Genomic DNA, 25791 nt, shown 5'->3' with positions numbered 1-25791 from the left:
AGCATGCCCTGCCGGCTTACTCCACTGTCCTCCCCACCACCGGCCTCAGGTCAAATACCCTGGCATTCATTCTGCAAGTTATATGTTTTCTTTACAGGATTATCTCCTAAATGTTACACACACGTAAAGTTTGACTTTTCTTAAGAAAATATCAGTGGAACAACAAGGCCAAACCACTAGTGTGAGACCTTTGAAAACTGGGTTCCATGATGTTTGAAGGGATCCAAGGCCAATATTTGAAGACTCCAAAGAGACACCCAAAGACAAATGAGATGTGATAAATTTATTTAAAAGATTGATAAAACTTGGTACGCCACTGTTAACAGCAATGTGACAGGATGTTTGAGAAGTTACAATGACATAAGAAATTGCAAGCTCCTCATTTATACATACACAATGGGTATGTTTCTATTATTTTCTTTTCTTTTCTTTTTTTAATTTATTTTTGAGAGAGAGAGAGCACACAAGTGTGAGCAGGGGAGGGGCAGAGAGAGAGGGGGACAAAGGATCCGAAGCAGGCCCCGTGCCGACAGCGGAGAGCTCGACGTGGGGCTCAAACCCACAAACCGTGAGGTCATGACCTGAGCCAAAGTCAGATACTTAACCGACTGAGCCACCCAGGTGCCCCTCTTTCTATTATTTGCAAATGTATCATTAAGTAGAACACAAAGTGCCGGCAGAAAAATAAATGGAAACAGAAAGACGGCTATTGAAAATAAAATCCTTATTCCTTTTTTTTTTTTTTAATTTTTTTTTTGAACGTTTATTTATTTTTGGGACAGAGAGAGACAGAGCATGAACAGGGGAGGGGCAGAGAGAGAGGGAGACACAGAATCGGAAACAGGCTCCAGGCTCTGAGCCATCAGCCCAGAGCCCGACGCGGGGCTCGAACTCACGGACCGCGAGATCGTGACCTGGCTGAAGTCGGCCGCTTAACCGACTGCGCCACCCAGGCGCCCCTAAAATCCTTATTCCAAGATTGAGTAGAAATGTGACAAACATCTTTCACATCACACCGAAAGCAGTAATTCATTCATTAAGGGTAAGAAATAAATCTCAAACAGAGGCCACGCAAGGCTTTCGAATTTTCTGACAATACCAATGAAGAGATGTGCATCAGCCAAACCCGTTGCAAAAAGTTTTAAAATTCTTGCAGGATCCTGGCATGGATGATGTTAACCTGAGATACATACCAGCCACTAGAAATGGAACGTTTCTGTGTAACGGGTATCACCCATCTATTCAACTAATTACGAGCGAAATAAAAAAAAATCTTGAAATGCCCTGCAATCTCACAGTTTACATAAGAAACTAGATAGAGGTCTTCACATATGTTATAGCAATCCCATAAACGAACAGGCCTCTACCACCTAATCAGTGATAAAGCTGGAAGATATTTTTCTAAACTATTAATTTAAACAACATTGTTACGTTAACCTCTCTAGAGGAAAGGCCCAATTTGTCTCTGTTCTACAAAGATGACAGAACAAACTTTACAGCTGAATCAGATATACTACCAATCTGTTAAGGGTTTCAGAGTTACATCAGGCGGCTAATTAAAAGACAGTTATGTTCATTTCCTCCCCTTTTGCTTTACTCTTTGATGCCTTTTAAAAGACGTAATTGTGATTCTCCCAAATAGATAACATGACGCTAACCCTGCTAAAAAAAATTAATCAAGACAAAATCACTAAGGTTCACATCCCTTCAAATAAGAAGAGAAACAAAAATGCTGAGTCATCTCATTTCAAAGGTAGATTGCAATTCAAGAACAAAGATCTGCCAGAATGAGAGGAAAAAATACTTCCCAGGTAGCTACGGAAGGTCACGTCGGAGGTACGGAGGCCCCCTGAGAAAAAGAGGAGGAGACTTGGGAAGATTTTCTCAGTCCCCGCAGAGCTAAGCCTCAGCTAGCAAACATCCTAACCTTAAGAGCCTTGGAATGCCATTTCCTGTCCAAACCCACAGGGATACAGAGGGAAGAACGTACCATGACATCAACAGGGGCACTGGCAGGCTTTCAGTTTTAGTCTCTGATTCACATATTTAGATAAAATGCTTTTTATGGATCTTTCTATGGAATCTCACTGAATGATTGATTCCCACGGCAGGGCTTCTAATAGTAATTAAAGGGCATACACACTGTGAATGTAACAAAAATCTCTGCTTTGATCCAGGCTAGCAAATTGATTTGCCCATTAAATAGTAGACACAATAAAATATTTTGAAAGTGAGTATGACACAGTGTTACCATCACAGTTGGAAAGTATCAGCGAGAGATAATGCATGCTTTTCTAAAAGGGCTCTCCTTTTTTTTGGTAAAGTGCAAGTAATTCTCTTCCGTGGTTTTGTTAACGTATTGAATGCTTAAGACAGTCAACACTTTATCAAATGCCTTATGAGGGGAAGCATTTTAGAGAACTATCCATCAGAGAGAGCTGAGTGTGAGAGGGGAGGGAGAGAGGGAAGACGTGGGCCATGATCCTGTCCCTATAGGTTCCAAAGCATCACAGAGGAGGTCGGGCAGGTACACGATCCACAACATCACAAAGCAAGTAACACGCCAAGGACCCGAGGCAGAGACGCAACGGAGGCCAGTGGGTAGGTAACACATCCTCTTTGAGTCATGTGGTTTCTGATCATTTGTTTTTCAAAGACAACGTCATTGATTTGTCAGCCGATGGGTTACATTTTTTTACAACAGATTACCGGTATTTTTCACATAATTCAAAAAAAGTTTTAAATTCTTCAGTTGGGGCGCCTGGGTGGCTCAGTCGGGTGACCATCTGACTTCAGTTCAGGTCACGATCTCATGGTTCGAGTTGCTCTGTGCACATCTCAGGCTCTGTGCTGACAGCCCTGGGCTTGGAGCCTGCTTCGGATTCTGTGTCTTCCTCTCTCTCTGCCCCTCCTCAGCTTGTGCTGTCTCTCTCTCTCTCTCTCTCTCAAAAATAAATAAACATAAACATTTTTTGAAAAATAGATAAAAGTCAGTACCAAACTGTTTTGTTATTAAAAGTCCACTGACCACATTTAAGAGAGTGATTCCCTAGTTTAATTTCCATCTGTCCATAATATAGCGTGCTGAAAGTTCATTGCTTGCTCTTATCACATTTACGAAGAAAAATTCGTATCAGCTTAATAATGATTGAGAGGTCGCACTTTGCAAAATGTAGTATATTAGTATGCAGTAGAGTATGTCATAATAGTAAAAACATGAGTATATAATATAATACGTAGAAATGTTTAGAGATCACTGTTCTAAGGCATCATGAAACATACTCTCTGAAGCAAAATTATCTGAAAATTGGCTTTTTAAAACTCATTTGAATAGCTTTGCCATTTTTCTCAAAACAGGGATCAATGAGAAACATGTTTTATGTTTGTGTGATGAACTATGTATTACCTTGCTAAATTAACTAATAATTTCATGGTAATTTCCAATGATCTTCTTTCGTGAAGCTGTGTCTCTGCTGATGTTCATTTTGTTTAGATTTTTAAAATCCACTGAGTTAATGCGTAATCTTTTGTCAATAACATGGTTTGTACACGTGTTCTAACAGAAACGTACAGCATTTGAGCAGAAACACACATACCCACACGCACTTAAAAGATTTTAACTTTTAGGACGTTAGGAATGTAGTAGTTCTTACTGTCTTAAATCTTGAGCTTCACTACATGTGCAAAATAAAATAAAAATGTACAGCAGACAGTAGAAACTTCTAGTATGTGGCATAAAGATTAGCCACCTGGGCTCATATGGAGACGAGCAAAATATAGCTTCAACTGATATGTTCTGGTCTGAACAGATGTTTCCAAGCCCACACGGAGGATATGAATCTCTGAAAATAACACACCATTTCCAGGGGCAGCATTTGAAAGATCGGCAACAAGCTGGTATTCACTAAAACTAGCAGACGCATAAAGGCAGAAATTCCCGAAGCGTTGGGAAGGCGAGTGGGCCACGCTACCCCCTGCAGGGTGCTGTCTTAGGTGTGGTGGGTGCCCTTCAGATACGGGCAATGTCTTCCAAATCCTGGAAGTGAGGCCAAGGGAGGAGTGTGTGTGAGTGTGTGTGCATGTGCATGGGTGTGGGTGTGGGTGTGAATGAGCATGTGTGCGTGTGAGTGTGGGTGGGTGTGATGAGTGTGTTTGGGTGTGCGTGTGAGTGTGAACGAGTGTGTGAGTTTGTGTGTGTGTGTGTGAATGAGTGGCTGTGGGTGTGAATGAGCATGTGTGCATGCAAGTGTGGGTGAGCATTGTGGATGTCTGAATGTGTGTGGTGTGTGTGCATGTGTGTGCATCTGCATGAGTGTGTGTCTGAGTGAGCGCGTGTGCACGTGTATATGTGAGTGGGTGTGAGGGTGCATGTGCATGGGTGGGTGTGAGCATGAGTGTGTGTGTGTGTGTACGTGTCAGTGAGCATACACGAGTGTGTATGTGCATGTGTGGGTGTGTACGTGTGAGTGAGCACACATGAGTGTTTATGCGCATGTGGGTGTGTGCGTGTGAGTGAGCACACATGAGTGTGTGTGCATGTGTGTGCACCTGCATGAGTGTGTGTCTGAGTGAGCGCGTGTGCACGTGTATGTGTGAGTGGGTGTGAGGGTGCATGTGCATGGGTGGGTGTGAGCATGTGTGTGCGTGTGTGGGTGTGTACGTGTGAGTGAGCACACATGAGTGTGTGTGTGTGTGTACATGTCAGTGAGCATACACGAGTGTGTATGCGCGTGTGTGGGTGTGTACGTGTGAGTGACCATACATGAGTGTGTGTGTGCGTGTGTGGGTGTGTACGTGTGAGTAAGCATACATGAGTGTGTGTGTGCGTGTGTGCACCTGCTTGATTGTGTGTGAGTGAGCACGTGTGCACGTGTGTGAGTGGGTGTGAGGGTGCATGTGCATGAGTGTGCGTGAGTGAGCGTGTGTGACCGTGTGTGCGAGTACGTGCCAGCAGTTATAAACAGAGTGGGACGTCACAGAAACCGTGCCTGGTGATAACCGCCACTTTCCCTTCTCTCTCTGAAACCCAAGAACACGGGCCCCTTTCTTCGGACACCCTGCCCTGGCCCGGCCCGTGACTTGCTGAGTGATCCTGCCACTTAGATGTCACCATCTTGCCCTTTGACCCGCCTGACCTCACCCCTTCTCTCTTCCCGGGGGCCTAGTAACCAGCGTCTGGTCGGCAAGCCCCTCTCCAGAGCAGTGAAAGGCAAAAACCGCGGGGCGTCAGTAACGCGGCCAGAAAAGTAGTCCCAGGTCCGCACTGAGCTCATTTCGTGCAAGACGGTGTCTGTTTCGGCTCTGCTTTCTGGGGCTCGTTCTGTGCCCCGGGGATGCAGGCAAGTCAAGTGCTCTCCTGAGTGGTTCCCCAAGACCCGGGAGCCGCACTGGACACGGGAGGGTCACCGTCGGTGCCAGGGCTGGAGAAGCAGCGACCCGGGGACCCACGTGGGCTGGGTGGCGGGGGGTCTGTTTAGAAAATTAGAATCCCCGCTTTGAGAGAATCTAGAGAAAAGAAAACACAGGCTGAGAGTTTTGAGTTAAAGGGACTTTGAGCCCGTTCAGCCCACTGATTTCACTCATAGGGAGACTCGGAAATGTACATGATTTGTCGGCAACTTAAAAATCAGGCTGCTTGGGGGCGCCTGGCTGGCTCAGTCGGTTGGGAGTCAGACTTCGGCTCAGGTCGTGATCTCGCGGTTCGTGGGTTCGAGCCCCGCGTTGGGTTCTGTGCTGACACCTGGGAGCCTGGAGTCAGAGCCTGGAGCCTGCTCCGGATTCTGTCTCCCTCTCTCTCTGGCCCTCCCCCACTCGCACTCTGTCTCTCAAAAATAAATTAACGTTTTTAAAAAGTCACGCCTCTTGCTTCTCTGTGGGGCACCCTTCCCGCGCTCTGGAGGCTCCTGGGTGTGTCAGGGGGTGAACTGGGGGTGTGTCAGGGTCCAGCTCGGGAAGAGGTGAATCTACAGTCTGAAAGAGCAGGCCTTCGAGAATCTCGCCCAAATGGTTTACAAGGTGCTGGTTTCTCAAAACAGGGTGACAATTCATTAAACACAATTTGAGTCGAGTTAGGGAGGGTCCAAATGGACAAGTGGGGACCGAGGCTGATGACATGGGGGCCACCCCAAAAGGTGTGTGTTTTCTGATGAGCCAAGTGCTTAGAAAGGGCCCGGTCTTGCATCGGGACGAACAAGGCCAAGGGTGGGGTGGGAAGATAAGGGATAGGGACCGGCCGGGCCGGCACACCGGGACGCTTTATGGACACGGTCCAGGACAGAGGACTAGGCCCTGTGGTTCCCAGTCTCTCCCACACCGGACACTCCTCCACCCTGCGGGGGCCCAGCGTTGGCCCTTCACGCCCTGCCCACGAGGCACCTCTCATCAGCAGGGTGAGGACAGAGTTCCCGGAGTAAAGAAGGAGAGGAGTCCCCGAGAACATTGCCAGCCAAAGGTCCCACCCCAAAATGTGCACACAGGAGTCTGGGACATGCCACAGCTGTGGCACCTGGTTATTTGAGCGGGAGTCACTTGAAGGACAGCAGGTGCAGGGGGCGGTTTTCTCTGAACTCCCCTCGTGTGCCTGAGGACACATCCTCCGGAAGGACCTCGGGGTCCTCGGTCCCCTCCCTGGGAGCTCTTGTCACAGAAGAGGAACTGAGAAGTCGGCCCCACGCCCAGACCGACGGTCGCAAACTGCCCCCCTCCCGTCTGTTCCTTTGAGGACCGAGCCATCCCCGCTCACCACCCCCTGAGATGCCCTCCCATTAGGATGGGACTCAGGCCTGAATCTAAGGCACCCATCTTTCTAGGTGCCTCCTGAGTGGATGCGAGAAGGACATGTGAACACATCTCTGCCTCAGTTTGTCTGCATAGTCTATGTTTTATCACAGGAGGGTCTCAGCCGTGGACCCGGAAAAGCGGAGGGAAGAGAATTTTCCTCCCCTGCTCCACATACACCTGGGGACGGAGTTGGCCCCGTCCTCTATTGGGGCCCAGCCCCCGGGCCACTCGCTTCTTGGGGAGGCTGCTTGGGGAGCCTTCCACCTCCCGCCAGCTCCTTAAAGAAGCTCCTCCCTCTACAATCCTCCTTTGTCTGCCCCAACCCGTCCATCTGTCCCTCTGGCAGGTGGCGCTCCTGCAGGAGCACGACGTCGTCTGTGTGCAAAGCCCGCGGCCCGGGGCAGCGTGCCCGCCCCACGGGAACCCACCCCAGGCTGTGACGTCCTGTGCAGCTTCAGGGATGAATGTCTGCGTTCTCGCCTAAGTGTAAAGTTTGATCCTGTCACTCGGACTCCTGCCTCGCCGGCTTCGGAGTTTCGAAACATGCTGTGTTGCGGGTTTTTCCCTACACCCGAGTCCAGGTAGGAAAGACACTCCGCGGAAGGGTCACCCCTGGACGGCGGTTTCTGGGTTGGCAGCCGGGGACGTGGCAGCGCCGGAGACACGGGTGGGCTCTCAGCCCCTGGCTGCGGCTCTCAGGCTCCAAGCCCCCCGCCCTGCAGCTCTGGGCGAAGCTCCATCACCCCCGTGACCCTCCTTCCCTACGAGCACCGTCGCGGTGGGACCGTCCGTACAACTAGAAGGCATCCGTGCAGTGGACAGGGAGCGGAGTGCGCGCACCCAGCGACGGCTCCTGGCCAGACGCTGGCCTGGGAGGGAAGGCGTCAGAGGGCGAGGGAGCGCCGCTCACAAAGCACCTGCCGCCTGGACCCGCGTGCGGTGGTGCAGTGTTAGAAGGCAGGGAGCTGTGTGTGGACGGGGCGGGCGCGGGGGTCCTGCAGAGACGGGTGGAGAGCAGGCGCCCCACAACTTCGTGGCACCGAGCGCTCGACTGGGTGACCCCCGCACAGTCCTGGGGTTGAAGCATCTGGTCAGGAGGTCAGCCTTCATGCAGCATCTGTCCCCTGTGGGGGACAGGGGGCTGTGTCCCAACAAGAACATCCTGCCCTTTTTCCTCCCAAGTTTTTTTTTTTCAGTTTTTATTTAAATCCCAGTCAGTTAACGTACAGGGTCATATGGGTGGCAGGTGTATGACATAGGGATTCAACACTTCCCTCCATCACCCGGTGTTCATCACGACAGGTGCATCCTTGATCCCCATCCCCTAGTTCCCCCATCTCCCCCCCCACCTCCCCTCTGGTGACCAGCACTGTGATCTCTGTAGTTAACAGTCTGTTAACTCTGTTATCTCTCCCTCTTTCTCTCTCTCTCTCTCTTTTTCCTTTTGCTCATTTGTTTTGTTTCTTAAATTCCACCTATGGGTGAAATCATATGACATTTTTCTCTCTAGTTCCATCCATGTTGTTGGAAATGGCAAGCTTTTATTCTTTTTAATGGCTGGATAATATTCCATTGTATGTATATGTGTGTGTAGGTATAGATCTCAAGTCTTTTTCCACCCATCAGTCAATGGACACCTGGGTTGCTTCCATAATTCAGCTATTATAAGTAATACTGCTCTAAATTAAAGATAGGGGTGCATCAACCTTTCTATTAATGTGTTTGTATTTTGGGGTTAAATACTCAGTGGTATGAATACTGGCTCATAGAGTAGTTCTATTTTTAACTTTCTGAGGAAACTCCGTACTGTTTTCCACAGAGGCTGTACCAGTTTGCATTCCCAACAACAGTGCCCGAGGGTTCCCCTTTCTCCACATCCTCGCCAACGCTTGTTGTTTCTTGTGTTGTTGATTTTAGCCATTCTGACAGGTGTGAGGTCGTAGCTCATCGTGGTGTTGGTTTGTATTTCCCTGACGACGAGCGTCTTTTCATGTGTCTGTTGCCCATGTGTGTGTCTTCTTCGGAGAAATGTCTGTTCATGTCTTTTGCCCATTTTTTATTTGGATTATGCATTTGGGGAGGGGGGTTACGTTGTATAAGTTCTTTGTATGTTTTGGATACCAACCTTTTATCTGACATGTCATTTGCAAATATGTTCTCTCATTCCCTAGGTTGTCTCTTCCCCAGGTTTAAACTGAGAAGTCCTTTCAGGACTCCTAATAAAAGTGGAAAGGAGGCAGAGATGCTGGCAACCGTGAGTCTAGCTAGCCCCAAGAAAACCCCACGCACAGGCAACGGTAGGGGACAGCTAGGAGACGGTTTCTGGTGCCATCGAACTGTCCCCAAAGCCGGCCCAGCCCTCCTGCCCCCTCCTGCCTGGACTTTTATCCCATTTGAGTCACATTCAACCCCATCTGCCCACTCCTGGCCTACTAACTACTACTACTATTAATACTCTATTTCAACACAGATATGCAGACGGTCCATCAGACAGCCTCCCGCCCTACACGCTGTATTGCATCACGTGAGAATAAATATCACAACGTACGTAAAATGTTCGGGGGCCGTTTTGTCTCTGCACGATTGCCCTCTTTGTCCTCATTCTGACCCCTCGGTGCCCTCCGTAACGTACATTTGGGCCCTGACGTGCCCGGCTGCCTCACATGCATTTGTTGGGACTACCTCTTGTCCTTGTGATTTTCACGTTTTGTGGACATGATACCCTTTTAAGCAACAGATAAGTAAGATTCTCCAAGTGTGTGTAGCTCTGATTTCTGGAAGTTTGGTAATACAATTCCCTGAGACTGAGTAGCCGATTCCGAACAGGAACCAGCAAGCCTAGAGCTCCCCGTGGATCCTTGCTTAGTTAGCTTATTCACTTACCTGGTAGAAAGCACACGCAGCACAATTCCAGCAATGTGCCTGAAGTCTTCAAGGGGGAAACGGTGGCATGTTTTGACCTCAAGCAGGTAGTAATTCCCAACACACTAATGTCTCCAACTTGATTCACTGGCCTCCTGAAAACCCTCTTTTGGGTACACCACGTCTCGGTGAAGGAAGGGTCCGTTTTCACACATGTAGATCTCTAAGGATGAAAGCGATGAGCACAAAAGAGCGATTTTACCCTGACTACACCAGGAAATTACAAGAAGTAGGTATGTCTCTTGGCGCAGAAGTTAGAGGAAGTCGTGACGTATTCACACGTGACATGTTATGACGCGGACGCTTGAATTAATGTGAGTCAAAAAAGAAATAAAAGACAAAATAAAATGAGGATTCACACGTAGAACTACAAGCCTGAATCCCTTTTACATTTTTCCAAAGAGGTGAAACATCGATGTAGGACGCTGGTTTCACATTATCACAGAATTGGAAATCAGGATAAATGGTGTCCTTTTGAAAACAACTAAGAGTAATTTACCTTCAGTGATTTTAATATTCTCGTCCCTTCTATCCTTATAGCAGAATGCTGTCCCCAGTGCCTACTAGGATTAGATCAAGAGAGTTTTCCTTCAAGTTAGGAAGTACGTATCACAGGTTGCCCCTTCCCAACAGGTACAGAAAATCAAATGGTTAAATTGCCAAACTTGTTGCTTATTTTTTGTTAGCTTCTCTTATCTACTGGCAGCAACTATGATTAAGCAGGGAAGCGCACGGCAAAAAGGCAAATAACTGAAATAAATTAAATAACCGCATCATCACTGCTTGGAATTAAAGCTTGACACAGGATCTCCGTGTACTTAACGTCATTTGCCTGAACACGAAGAGGGGAATATTTTGTACCCAGACTATATGAAAAATCACGTTATCTTTATGGCTTTGAATAGCACATTCCATCTTACCAGAATGAAGGTGATCTCATTGAAAGTTATGAAGAAAACGAATTCAAAACTTCTATTTTCCTTTTACGAAGGGCTCTCTCTGCTGTACTGGGGCCCCTACAGAAGGAAAGAGTCAGCTAAAACAAATGAGGTTTCCAGGGGATCGAGATACAACGTAAGCCTAGTATTTCACTGTCTGGCCAAATATTTGCGGTGCAGATTGGAGTACAGACTTGGGGATACAACTTTAAATAAATAACTCGTTATCTAAAACTCCGAGGCCTGCAAGATTCAGTGTGGACTTTCCCATAAATAGGCAGCAGGCTTTCCTACAAGAATCTGGTTGTAGGTCTGTTCTGGGGCCATAAATCCCAGGAGCCTGATGCACCCGGATGCAGATTTCACCCACAACGGTCTTGCTTTTCTCACTATCACCAGACGCTGATGAGCAACTGTGCTCTGCTCCTGGCCATCAGAGACCAGCAAGGGAGGCTGTTTCCAAGACAGAGACCTCTCACCGCTGCCCATCAATCTCGGGAAGTTATGCAAGACAGCTTCTGCTCTTAAGGCTCCTTGACGATTATTACTGAGGTATGAGTTTCTAAAGCTTGAAGTGGTTCAGAACGTGCCACACCAAGCTATAACACTTTGGCATATTGATTATCGGGAGATGGAAGCCCTGGAGAATCAGCACACACAGGACGGACTGGCTGACCTCCCTTTCTCGAGCTAAAAGCCGGTCATCGTATTTTCCACGAGAAAGGCCCTCCCAGCACCAGGAACAGCAGCATATTCTTACTGATGCCAAAATGAAACCGTGTAACCACACCTACTAAGAGAGCCCTAATCCTCCACGAGATCTCCCCATCTTTGTCCCACCGTTGACTGCCCCAGCCTCAGCCCCTTTTTCCTGTGACATCCCCACAACAGGCCGTTCTTTGTGCAAACGTTATGCAACTTTGGGGCCAATTAGCTTCCTCGGAGTTTCATTTTTCTTCTGAAGACTCCCCTTATGGCAGTGTAATTCTTCAGCCACAGAATCTGAGAGGGCAGAAGGAAGTACTTCCTCCCCTACAAGTTTATCTTGCAAATACACGGCACTGAGTCAAAGCTCCGTCAGAAGAAGACTTCTTGCTGGCACATTCCTGACACTGTTTCTAATGTGGGGGGAGGGGGGACTTTGAGGCTCAGTGAATGGGGAGAGAACCCTCTCCTCTGACATCCAAATTACGACATGAACAAGCCTTCAAAGACCAGAGTTCAGTGCCCAGTCAGTTCTGCCAAGCACATAGTAGGAGCTTAAGTAGTTGTTGAACAAATCCATACGCAGCTCATAACTTAGTATTCCATATGGAAAAATCAGCAAAGATAGGGAGTCAGTCCGCGGGGCTAAGAAACCATTTTCGTAGGCCTTTCTCTGTGCAAAGTGCTGCCTAAAATACTCATTTTACAATGAAAACAAAATTTAATGAAGTTATTTACTGACTGCACGGTTTGCTCCTTCAAAGTGATACGATGGAATCTTTTTACTTGAATTTTCTTAAAAGTAAAATATATATAAAAAAAGAACGAATAAGAAGAAAAGTGTCCTTCTGTTTAACAAAAATCCTATTCAGTAATAATCCTGAGTTTGTAAGAGGATATATATATGTTTAGCCTGCAATTTCAATATATTTAAAGGTTTTTCAGCATCTGTTTTGGTGCATAGACATATTGTACAACGTGAATTACTCGATGCCCAGGTGTCCAGCTCAACACATAGCAAGCGTATGTCACCGTCTAATAACGTGAAAGTAACCGATGCCTAGTTCATGCTTATTTAGGCTGGAAAAGCACTATTCTATACATTCCGTCACTCCATCATTCTCAGAACCTTGCGAGCTTCAAAGAGTAGTGCGCCCGGGGTCATCCAACAAGCCAGCGGCAGAACCCTTTGGGCCAGATGATCTCTCCTGAAACACCACCGCCGTAGGTATCACTGTGATAGGACCATCAGACTTTTATATTTCCTCGGGCTTCACGGATGAAACTGGCGTTGGATTGAGACGGTTTCACGCGCAGCGATGATGAGGAATGATGAGAGGGTTTTCATTTTTGTCATACGAGTCATCAGTGAGCTGCTCTAGACCACTACCCAAATCACCATTTCTTAGTGTGCAGCACACTTTGTTGAAAGCAATTTTGCTGACACTCCCGGTCGGCAGGTGTCTAGGAGAGGAAGTGGAAGCCCTTTGGCGAGGCGCACGCACAGCCCTTTCGGGACGGACAGAGGCCAAGAGCCGGCTTTGCACTGAAGAGATTTGTGATGGTGCCAGGAGCTCTGAGCTGGAACTCATTCCCACAAAAGCCCGTGTGTTTTTCTTCCAAATGAATGGGCCAAACCAGCGCGTTCATCGTTCATACAATATGTGCGATTTCTCCCAGTAGTGAACCATGACAGGTGGCCAGCAGGGAGAGGAGAGTCCGCCAGGTGGAGAAAGGACTCACAGAGCACGGTGGGGGCCACTGCACGCACGGTCTGCCCCCGGGGCACTCGGGGCCTTGTGACCGCTGAGGGTGTTAGGTAGAGAGAAGTTACATGTACGGCACAAAAACACAGCTGCATTGTCAGTGTCTCCTAAAAAATATCTCTTTACTCAACTTAAACCTACTTCCTCCCGGGGAATTTTTACGATATATACATACATAGATCATATATGTAATTAAAATAGCATTATAACTAGACACGGATAATTAATAGTATTACATTAATATAATTTATTATTTTATCATAATCAATAATTATATTATATGTTAATATAATCACCATATAACACATATTGTATATAGATATAAAGTATATTATATATTATTGTATATTATATAGTATATACTGCACATTATTATTGGGCTGTATTATATAATTTATATATATATTATATTTTATTATGCCATTATAATGCGTATGTCATATATTATGTACATATAGATTTTTTATCGTGAATTTATTTATTTGGGGAGAGATAGAGAACAGGGGAGAGGCAGAGAGAGAGAGGGGAGAGAGAATCTCAAGCAGGCTCCACACTGTCAGCACAGAGCCTGACATGGGTCTCGATCCCACGAACTGTGAGATCATGACCTGAGCTGAAACCAAGAGTCAGATGTTTAACCAGCGGAGCCACCCAGGCACCTCTACCGTATTACATATTTTAACATAATATGTGTCATGCATTATATAATAATTTACAAAATATATGAATTACATAATTTATATAAGATATAATGTCTATCTCCTGTTGTATATACTGTATATCATAATATAGCTCATATATTATATGCCACATTATACCATATGTTATATATTATGTACAGTGTGTTATACTGGAGTCCATATGTTATGGTACATGTGTTTTCATGTACAGTCTCACATCTATGGCATATGTGATTAGACACTATCATAATAGAACACGTTAGGGGTGTCTGGGTGTCTCAGCCAGTTAAGCATCTGACTTTGGCTCAGGTCATGATCTCATGGTTCGTGGGTTCGAGCCCCGCGTCAGGCTCTGTGCTGACAGCTTGGAGCCTGGAGCCTGCCTCGGGTTCTGTGTGTCCCTCTCTCTCTGCCCCTCCCTTGATCACGCTCTGTCTCTCTCTCTCTCTCTCTCTCTCTCTCTCTCTCAAAAAATAAATAAACATTAAAAAAAATAATAATGATAGAACACATTATGCACCCATCGCCTCACAAGAGCCCATTGGTGGCCAGCCATTCCGAGGAAGCTGTTGGCCTCTTCTCCCTGCTTCTTTCCAGGGCTATCACTGTGCTTCCCATGGTTAGATCCCCCCCCCAACAGACACACTGTCACATCCTGTCCCCCCAGCCCACTGGGGTCCCTGTGCCAAATTGGCGGGCAGCTTCACAGAGCCTCTGGAACCGCCCCAGAGCAACTTAGCATTGAAAATCTGGTTGAATTTGTTAAAAGGATGGTGGCCAAGCTCTTCTCCATAGAGTCCTCACATCTCTGCTCCCCTCCCTCAGCACGTATAGGTGGCTGTTGGCCGGTCTGTCGGGAGAGGCCATCAAGTTGGAGGCCAGAGCAATGAATCGCGTGTTAATAACCATGAAACGCCCGCTATTCAAAAAATTGACATATTTTCAATAATCAAAGTCTAAACTACACTAAATTGTGTTTGCCCACTGGCTAAGATGGATATTAATGTCTCAGTAAAACTAATTAGATGTGAAGTGGAAGGTGGAAATGATACGCATGAACGTGGACTCCGGGGAAAGACCTTGAGCTCAGGGCACGTGTGTCAGCACTTGCGATTTCTGGCTGTCGAGCCAAGAAGCCATCGTGTGGCTACTTCCTCTAGGTGACAAAGTCCAGGGCAGTGCCAGCCTCCCCGCTTCCATACCTGCCCCTGCAAAACGGTTTTACCTTCTCTGCCAAAAGGTATAGAATCTTACCTAAAGCATCTAAGCTTAGAGTTGAAATCTCTTATTCTTCTTATAGATGCGTCCAAAAAATTTACCCTTGATAATGAACGCGTTTAAGCAATAGGGCCAAACATGAAGAGGAGAGAAGCTTCCACCCACATTTTTAGAGCAGGCTGAACAGAGCAGGCCAACTCTACGGGCAAGTGAGCGGGATCTCAGAGGAAGACGGCTCTAAAAATACCAACTAGACTTTCGCTCTCTATCTAAACCTCGCTAACAGGCTGTTAAAATTCCATCCAAGTGACTGACATATTTGCAAAGATTATTATATTTCTCAGCCTCATGGGAGGCCCTGACGCCGCGAGGAGGCTGCTTTTGAAAAAGAGCCTCAAACCCAACACGGGAAACTGTGGTATCCTCAGGGATCCACGGTCCCTGCGAGGAAGGACGGTCTCATCTCTGCTGTCGCGTCCCTCCCAGAGGTGGCCGGGGCAGCCGGGGTGCAGCGTGGGTGTCTCACCTCACGGTCTAATTCCCGAGCTTGACTCTGACCTGCGTGGCTTCTGCTCCTGGCTCTTGAATTCTGTGCTGTGCTCCACAGTTTCATATTGATGCCTTCACATAATGGTTCTTGAGAGTTAGCACCCGTGGGATTCCTGCCATGCCTGCCTTACTCCAGGGGAGAGTGTTTTGACAACCTCAGGCACCTTTTATTGAGTAGGAGGAAGGAGAAAGCACAGTTTCTGGATGTACCACTCCATCCTGGGCTTCCCTGAGCTTTGCAGCCATTCCCTTCCACAGAACAGTGGCCGATGGCCCCGTGAGAGGGGCCGACAGAGCAACTTCCAGAACTGCCTACATACATGGACTGATGGAGGGCTGACATTGCCCACAGGACTCCAAACTCAATCTTACGGTTGTCAGCCCAGGTGATCAATTAGTGATCCGCCAAGGAGATGGGTCTAATTTAAAGACAGAGGGCAAAGATGTGCATGACAGAATTCCGGACACCAGTGTTAGGAATGTCACCACTCATTGGGCACCGACTTCTTGTGCCCCCATCAGGGTTCAGGCACTAGGTGGGGATCTCAGGGAATGAAGGCTGAAATGGAAGTGCTGATTTCTAAAGGAGCCAACAGCACAGTAGTGACAGGGCAGTATTAGAACAAGAATAAGGGCTCAAGTAACTTCAGCCAACGATTGGAAGGTACATGCAGAGAAATGAAAAAGACTGGCATTCTATTTCCAAATACTGGCACACATGGGTGTTCTACACTCAAGATACTGGTACGTGATTAAGTATTTCAACTATTTAATAATATGGCTAATTTATGTAGTGTGAATAGCTATCTGTGTGACCCTACCTTGGACAGATCACTTAAAATCTCTGGTTTCCCTCGCCTCCTCTGCATATGGGAGTTAAAAGGGACAAACTCTAAGTTCCCAGATGACATTATGGTTCTAAGAGTCTAAGGCATTCTGAGCAGAAGTAATAGAAATCAAAGTAATTATCCTGATCTAATTATGGTGTAATTAGGAAGAAGGTAACAGGAGGGCGACAGTGAACTGCTGATTTGAGCTCCCGTATAAGACTCACCAAAATGGATTTTGAGTTTGAATTAGCAGAGCGATCTCTGGACATCGTTATTCTGTACCCCACCGCCTCTAAGTGGCCCTCAATTAATTGCATGAAACGCTGACTCATCCGTTGCCAAAGTCCTCATTCAGAAGAAAAATGTCCACTTGAGTCAAATCAACTAAAATTCTTCACAAAATGGTGTTCTGGGGCTTTCCTTTTAGAATAGAACACATAGGAGATCAAGAGCCCACTTAGCCAACTTCAATAACTTAAGGATTTCATTTTGTTTGCAGGAGACAGGGTGCGTATATTTACTTGGCGTCTGTATACTTTAATGCTTTGATTGATCACGATAATTTCAGAATATCAGGGCATAACAGGATTCTACCCGAAACACTGCAACTTTGGGGAAAGAAAAAACATCCTCTCCCCCCTGGGAAGCAAATTTGGGAAACGTATACTTTTTAATAATAAAAAGGTATAATTATTTTTAATAGTGAAACAATAGATTAGGATACAAGTTTGCCAGAAATATTAAGATAAAATAGGAAACTCCCAGAACCTATCTCTTGTGGCAGATGACCCCCAACCACCTCATGACCTGCTGAAGGTTTCTGTTCACTTTTGTCAGTAAAGCCATTTTGATAGAAAAGGCTGAGAGGCATTGCTTGATTTACTCATTAAAAATAATAGCTTGTTTATAGTTGCCGATGCTTGGAATCATCCAAGGTGCCCTTCAGTGGGTGGATGGAAAAATCAGCTGTGGTCCATGCAGACAAAGCAGCACTAAAAAGAAATGAGCTATCAGGCCACGAGCAGGCCTGGAGGAAACGTAAATGCATCTTACTAATGCAAGAACCACTGTGAAAAGGCTCTGATACCGTATGATTCCAAATATAAGACATTCGGGAAAAGACAAAACTGTGGAGACAGTAAAAGATCAGTGATTGCCAGCGGGAGGTGGAGGAGGGGTTTTTAGGGCATTGAAACTACTCCATATGATACTAACGGTAGATACGTATCATTACGCATTTGTCCAAACCCGTAGAATGTGCAACACGGACAATGACCCCCTAATGTAAGCCCCGAACTCTGGGTGATGATGTCCTGTAGGCTCACTGATTGTGACAAACGTACTACCCCGTGGGGATGTTGACAGTGGTGAAGGTTGGGGGGCAGAGGGTGTTTGTGAAATCCCTGTACCTTCCCCTCGATTTTGCTGTGAACGTAAAACTGCCCTAAAAAAAAAGTCTTAATTTAAAAACAAAAAGCGAGGAAATACGAATCAAAACCACACCGAGATACCACCTCACGCCAGTCAGAGTGGCGAAAATGAACAAATCGGGAGACTAGAGATGCTGGCGAGGATGTGGAGAAACGGGAACCCTCTTGCACTGTTGGTGGGAATGCAAACTGGTGCAGCCGCTCTGGAAAACAGTGTGGAGGTTCCTCAAAACATTAAAAGTAGAACTACCCTATGACCCAGAAATAGCACTGCTAGGAATTTACCCAAGGGATACAGGAGGGCTGATGCATAGGGGCACTTGTACCCCAATGTTTATAGCAGCACTTGCAACAGTAGCCAAATTATGGAAAGAGCCTAAATGTCCATCAGCTGACAAATGGACAAAGAAGATGTGGTTTATGTATACAATGGAATACTACTTGGCAATGAGAAAGAATGAAATCTGGCCATTTGTAGCAACGTGGATGGAACTGGAAGATATGCTAAGTGAGATAAGTCAGTCAGAGAAAGACAGATACCATATGTTTTCACTCATATGTGGATCTTGAGAAACTTGACAGAGGACCAGGGGGGAGGGGAAGGGGAAAAATAAAGTTACAGAGAGGGAGGGAGGCAAACCATAAGAGACTCTTAAATACTGAGAACAAACTGAGGGTGCTTGGGGGGTGGGAGGGAGGGGAAGGGTGGGTGATGGGTATTGAGGAGGGCACCTGTTGGGATGAGCACTGGGTGTTGTATGGAAACCAATTGGACAATAAATCATATTTAAAAAAAAAGAACTTGAGAAAAAATTTTAGGCACGTAAGATTAAAAGGTACCCAATAAATGATAGTTATTATTATGCAAAAAAAGAAACTATATTAAAAACAAAGGCAGTTAATAGTAAAACACCTCACTTCCTAATCATTTTACTACCTTTTACTATTATCTTTACTCTTGAAGCTATGTCTATTGTATCTGTGCCACTGTGTACCTATTACCAACTGCGTTTAGTAAAATAAATACATAAACAAATAAGTAAATAAGAACAAAAAGCGAGCAATGCAATATACGTGGGCATAAGAGCCTCGCAGCATGAGGTCACAGACCTCTGCCTTTCCAGCACATGGGCCCTCCAGTCCTGCCAATGGCTGGGGACACAAGAGAGGGGTGTGATTCACATGCTGTCTGCTGAAGCCAGCACTCCCGGTGTGGATTCGGAGGCATCCATGATGGGGCAGCACGCTAAAGTAGACGAGAATCTTCCAGGGCCTCGTCAGGAAAACTACCTGAGCAACTGTGCTCTGACTGCGGCCGAAGTCTCTATCAGAGGTGGTTCTCCAGCTCGGGCAAGTGGCCCGGCCACACAGGCTGACGTCCCCCGTGCTGCACGGGACGTCATGCCGACAGGGGACGTCAGCTCCATGCTGCACGGAACCCAACACAAGGGGAAAAAAAACAATTTACTTAAGAGTTAAGTTGTATTGAATCTTCTCAAGTAAGGACCATACCATTGGTGGGGGGGATGTTTGACACTTGGGTGATAATGAACTAGATCTTCGCTGTCACGTAGGTACAGGAAATGTCGGTGACACATCGGTGGAGCAGATGACAGCCGCTGGTTGGAGCCCGTGTGCTTGTGTCTGGTGGTCCCCGGTTGGAAACCTGCCTGCCCTCTCTGCACCCCCGCGACAGGGCGAATGGAGTCACAGTGACACGGCGTCCAGGCCCCTTGTCTTCTCACACACCCCAGGCATGCCAGGCAAGGACGGCAGGTGCATGAGGTCACCACTTTGGCCACATGTCTCCTGGGGATGGCTACCTCTTGTTGGCTCTTCTCTCCTCGGAGCCCTTCCACCGCCGAGAACGGCTCCACAGGCTCAGATTTGGGCTTCGCTCTGTCGTTCCAGTCTCCACCCCCATTTGGCGGTGCCAAGGGCCATCTTCTGGATCCACCTGCCACTTGCCCTGGCCCGGGTCCTGCTCCTAAGAATGTGTCCAGCCCGCCACGGTGTCTGAAAGGCTGTGTGCATCCCGGTGGTTTTATTAACAAGAAAGCCTGTACCGTGTTGGAATGTGACCTCTGATTTTATTTTCAAGCAGTGGCGGTGGGGGGGGGGGCACATTTTGTGATATGCAGCTCTGGAAAATATGTTTGTTCTGTGACAGAAGGAGGTGAACCTGGCCGTTTTAATTACAGTTGTCAAGTGTCCCTGATTCTTGCCAGTCACCAACTCATTCTAAAATTGCCCTGACTGCGTAGGGAACCATGAGTGAGCATCCGGGGAAGGTGGGAACCACGGCACGTCCCTGGCAGATGGCGGCTCGTGGCCTGGGCACGACTGAAAGGTGTTGGACAGAAAAGGGGAACCAGAAGCAAACACAGCAGGAAAGGCAGGGCTTTAAAAAAATATATTGCTAGAAATAAGTTTGCTTTTTTGTAACTGTTGCGAAGAAATGGAAAGGGGTTTAGAAGCCCTCCAGCAAAGTTTACTCTAGAAACAGCTCGGGGAACGAACCCCGTCTGAGACTGTTCTCTCTGGCTGTATTATTGGTCTTCTAGTCCCTGTTGACCCCTTTCCTTCAGCTTTCCTCGTTCGCTGATTATTATCCGCTTTGTTTATAAAACACATCTGGGTTTAGAAAGTGACTTCCTGCATATGTGGGGGTTTTCTTTAGTGTGATGGTCCTTATTAGCCTCATTTTGTTTTATTTATTTTATTTTATTTTATTATTTGATTTGACTTTTATTAAAAAAAAATTTTTTTTCAACGTTTATTTATTTTTGGGGCAGAGAGAGACAGACCATGAACGGGGGAGGGGCAGAGAGAGAGGGAGACACAGAATCGGAAACAGGCTCCCGGCTCTGAGCCATCAGCCCAGAGCCCGACGCGGGGCTCGATCCCACAAACTGTGAGATCATGACCTGAGTGGAAACCAAGAGTCGATCACTTAACCGTTTGACCAACTGAGCCACCCAGATGTCCCACATTAGCCTCACGTTAAAAGTGAGGAAGCATCCAGGCTCAAACAGCTGGCAGGCGAAGAGGCCGAGGGGGGTCTGAGTTTCGCAGTAACATTCTTCTCTGATACTTTGAGAGGATCCTTTTCTGAATCTTCCTTGGACCAAACAAATAAGCAAAAAAATCTTGTATTTTTTCTATTCTGAATTCCCGCTTTTATGGAACATCAGGACGTTTTGGTTATGCGGAACTTGCTGGTGGATCCGTAGATAATTGAAAAAAGATGCTAAGTCTCTCCCCCTCCTGCCTCACATGTGTGTGCGTGTGATGTGTGTATGCGTATATACATATTAGTCACGCATATTTGTGTATGTATATGTATACCTGTATATACACATACATTCATACTGTGTATAAACAGATACACACACAGCATTACACACACACCTCAGGGTTTTTACCCTCGGCACTCTGACATCGCTTGGAGTCCCATGAGTCTCTGCCGTGGGGGCTGTCTTCCATCTTGTAGGATGTCAGCAAATGCCGATAGCTTCCACTCACCCAGTTCTGACTATTAAAACTGTCCCCAGACATTTCCAACTCTCTACCAGGGAACAGAATCTCCTCTGCTGAGTGGAGACCTTGATATATACACGCACATTTCTTTCCCAAGAAATACACATAAAATGCAGAAACGCTTTGAATCCTAAAAAAATACATGCAAACTTTATTTGATTTCTATCTCTGAATTTGCTGTTGGAAAATGAGAAAGAAACAGCGGGTTTAAAAATTCCTTCGTCACCCCGTTTCTTACAGACCACATCACAGCACAGTTACCGTAGACAAACCACCCGGCATTTTGACCTGATTTTACAATTCCGAAATCACTGTTTTGATCCATGTTTCAATAGAAGGAATAGCCCCCAATATAAAAAGGGAATATTGTTCTACCCGTTATCTTCAGGTTTCCTTCCAACTATTTTTGGACCTCAACCAAGTACCCATGACTGTCTTGTGACTCTTTTTATTAGTGTACTACTTCATTTGTGTCTTGAGATTATAATGGAAAACATCACTTCAATCAAGAGACTTGTGACTAATTTTTCAAATATAATTATAAAGCTCCTGTGGTTCCCGGTCCCTGCAGTTAACAGCCCTGGGGGTGTGCCGTGCGGTGGCCGTGGGCTGTCAAATGTGTCTGCAGATGGGTAGGAGAGTCGCCAAGGGCAGAATTAACACTGGCAGGCACCCGCCTTCCTCTCCACGGCCCCTTGGGCACCAATGGCCGTGTCGTTGCCTCCTCGGTCACTCAGCCGCAGCCTGGGCAGATTCTCCCCAAGAGGGCAGCCTTATTCAGTCAAACAGTCCCACTAAATCATGTCTGTCCCCCCCACACACACTGTCTACTCGCATGGCAGAAAAATGATCAAGGCCCAGCCTGCCCAGAGGGACCTCACAGTGGACCTGGCATCGGCCTTCTATACCACCAAAGTCCCCCAAAGTCACCGTGTGCCCCAACCTTGTAACAAAGTACTGTTCAAGAGTCTGTGATTTTCAAGGTTGCTAAGCAAGACTACCTTTCCAGGGTTAAAAGAATAAAAACAACCAAACAAAACACCCCAGGATGTTTATCAATTATGCTGTTGAGCTCCAAAGCTCTGAGAGAGAACGTCGGCCGAGAGCGAGCACAAGCAAAATCACCCAAGTTTATTCCCGAAACAGGCAGGGTGTGGATAACAAAATCAAGGTCAAGTGGACGACGGTCTGTGGCCCAGGATGTGGAGGAATGACCTGAGGAGCAAGGAGGAACTCGGGACCCAAGTGCTTAGCGCAGAGTGAGCCCCGGGTCAAGGCCAAACCGCGGCAAAGGGAAGCCTGGGGAGAATTGCAATAGATGTAGCTTTTTACCTGAGAGATTGTCTTGCCTGTTGCAAACTCAAATGCCTTCAGAGGTCGACCTGGAAGTGTGAGTCAGAGTGAGAAAAATGAAATGTCTCTCTCAATCTGTATTTCATTTTAGCTGTCTGGATTACCAGCCAGACACTCAGGAGGAGAGTTTTACGTTAACAGACATGAACATGGCAGCCTCATGGCTATCAGTGACTCATGTGGGACTTCCACGTGGGTGCCAGCCGTAGGACCTGGAAAAGCCCATCCTTCCACGGGGTGGTCCTCACTCAGCTCCAGGGCCTGGTGGCCACGAGCAAAGCAGGTTCCCCAAGAGAGCCCGAACTGGGATTTCTCCATGTGTAGCCATTAACTCAAAATTGTTTGCAACTCCCCAAGGAGAACAGGTCTGCAGGCGTCCATCCTAAGGAGCTGCAGGGGTCCGCCTCCTCAGGTAACACAGGAGAAAGCCCCGGGGGAGTGGAGGCTGCATATCGCTTTCACCTCCTACCGGAAGATTGCCCATCAGAAACCCTTGTCCTCTAGCTCCAAATCCGAGACTCTTGCTGTGTCCCCAGATGGCGCATTGAAATGCATCCAAACTGTCTAATTGATCACCTCCTAGGGGCGCCTGGGTGGCTCAGTCGGTTGGGCGTCTGACTTCGGCTCAGGTCATGATCTCGCAGTCCGTGAGTTCGTGCCCCGCATCGGGCTCTGTGCTGACAGCTCAGAGCCTGGAGCCTGTTTCGGATTCTGTGTCTCCCTCTCTCTCTCTGACCTTCCCCCATTCATGCTCTGTCTCTCTCTCTCTCAAAAATGAATAAACTTTAAAAAATATTTTTTTAAAATAAAAAAAAAATTGATCACCTCCTAAAAAGTGGCAAAAGCTTTCTTCATCAAGGATCCTTTCCTTTCATTTGCCACAAAGCCACGTGATTTCTTCAACACATGCACTGAGGTCTACTTGTCCAGGAGGCCTGTCCTGAGCAACTTCACTTACTGAGAATTTGGAAAATGCGGATGATGGAAATTCAACTACTGCGACTGTTTTATTTCAGCTCCAGTCTCTAGCTCAGCACACACACACATACACACACACAGACACACACCTCTCGCTTCCTCACTGGAACTCCATTCTGCCTGAATTGAAAGAAGGCGTTGCACACGCATGTGCACACGTGCAGCATTTATAATGCCTACGTGCCAGTGCAGTGAAGAAATCCATGTATCGGCACGGAGTCAACGCGGTACGTGCTCTGTGAACATAGGGACCGTGGCACCAAGATCAGATCAGTCCTAATTAAAAGAGCACGCATGTTTCAGGAAAAGTAATACTTTAAAAGTATCATATGCCACGAAAACATAAATTTCACTCTAAGTGGGATAAAGATGGGAGATACGTTGCTTCCTTTCACCTGAGACTGAAAGTTCAATGTTTGAAACTGGAGTAAGTCCTGGTTCCTGCCACTGGCTGATGAAATGAAATGCTCCAGTCAGCCCAGGTAGGCAAAAACGGCGGCAGCCAGCCAAAATTCTAGTGTTCCCTAGCCCTGTGAGTGACAGGTCCATTTCATACACGTTAGAAAACACGAGATTAGTTTGTGTACTAAGATCTGATCATGATCGTTCAACTGAGGCCTTCAGGCAACTCTGCATGTAGAATTATGAGTTTTAAAGATAAGGATTTGGAACAGGCAGGATGATTCTGTGCTCCTGGAGAAACCGAAGTCTTTGGAATGTGGTGTGTGTTGAGTTTTCCTCGTGGACAGTGGACAGGAGCTAAGAAGTGGAATCTGACCTTTCTGTCTGAGTTGCAGAGGTGAGCTGGGACAGACGCACCACTATGATGATGCATCAGCACGGGCCCAGCGACCAGCAGATGCGGATAGTGGTTCTCTTTTCTTTGCCACAAATAAGTTATGGGACTTTAGGACATTACTCATTCTCTTTCTGCCTTCTCTGGCTAATGGACATCATTGTGCCTGACCCACATATCTGACGACATTGTTAGGGGAGGAATATGTCAATGACACTAGAAATAACAAGTGAATTGGTCTTCATTGAACATCGTTTTAGTCTCATACTCTCAGAGGTATTAAAACATTAGAGAAGCAATACTTTTATGAGTCAAGAAACAAAGTTCCAAAGGAAGAAAGCTACATGTCTGAAAGCCAGTGACTGAGGTAGGCAGTCTGAGTGAGAGTAAGAATTGGGACCTAGTAGAACATTTGTTCATTCAACCAATATCTATATGTATGCTCACTTCGGGCCAGGCACTTGGCAACACAAAACAAGATACATCTTTATTTATTCATAAAAGGTATATCCATTAAAAAACAGTTGTTAACTGATCACTTGTATGTGTCATATTTCATCACATTAAAGAAGTCATTGATTTTAACATATGACCTTATTTAATATGCCATACAGATCTCGAAGCGGTCAGCATAGGCCCACCCTTGTCAAAGCTTACGAAAAATCTGAGTGAGATTTTTCTCAAGTATGCAAGTCCCATGTCTGGGACTGCTGTCTCGGACAGTTTGATCCAGGCTCCATCAAGTGTTTGGTGGCGAGGGGCCCCATTTTATGCGAAGCCACCGACAAAAAAATTACTGAGCCCACCCTGTGCTGTGCAGAGGTGGTCTCTTCCCCCATGCCCCTCCAGAGGCTGACCCAGACACCCATTCTCATCGACTTACTCACTCACTACGGCGTGTCCCTGCCAGTTCTCTATTACTTCTCCACCTGTAAGATGGGCTTTATCAAATATCCCACCCTCATTAAATCCATACGTCGTTATACGTTGAACTCTGGTAGCTGAGAAACAGCCCCAACGTGAGCTGCCCGAAGCAGGAGGAGAGGAACCAGAGCTGCAGAAGCCCCTTCCCACCACTCCTGCCCAGCAGGACCCGAGCCGGAGACACAGGGATGGTTTCAGTCTGGCATCGCCCCAAAGGGAGTCCCCACGGCCACGTGGGCACAAAGCATGGGAGTCTCTCCTGACCCCTCAGTGTCACATACATGGTAACAAGTGCTCTTTGCCAAGTCGCCTCCGCTCCTCCTGCTGGAGATAGGACAGGTTTAGGCTGCTGGGGAGACAGAAGGGGGAACCCTGCCGGCGT

Source organism: Prionailurus viverrinus, chromosome B4, assembly GCF_022837055.1.
Source record: "Prionailurus viverrinus isolate Anna chromosome B4, UM_Priviv_1.0, whole genome shotgun sequence".
NCBI classification, from domain to species: Eukaryota; Metazoa; Chordata; class Mammalia; order Carnivora; family Felidae; genus Prionailurus; species Prionailurus viverrinus.
This window is presented reverse-complemented; position numbering follows the sequence as displayed.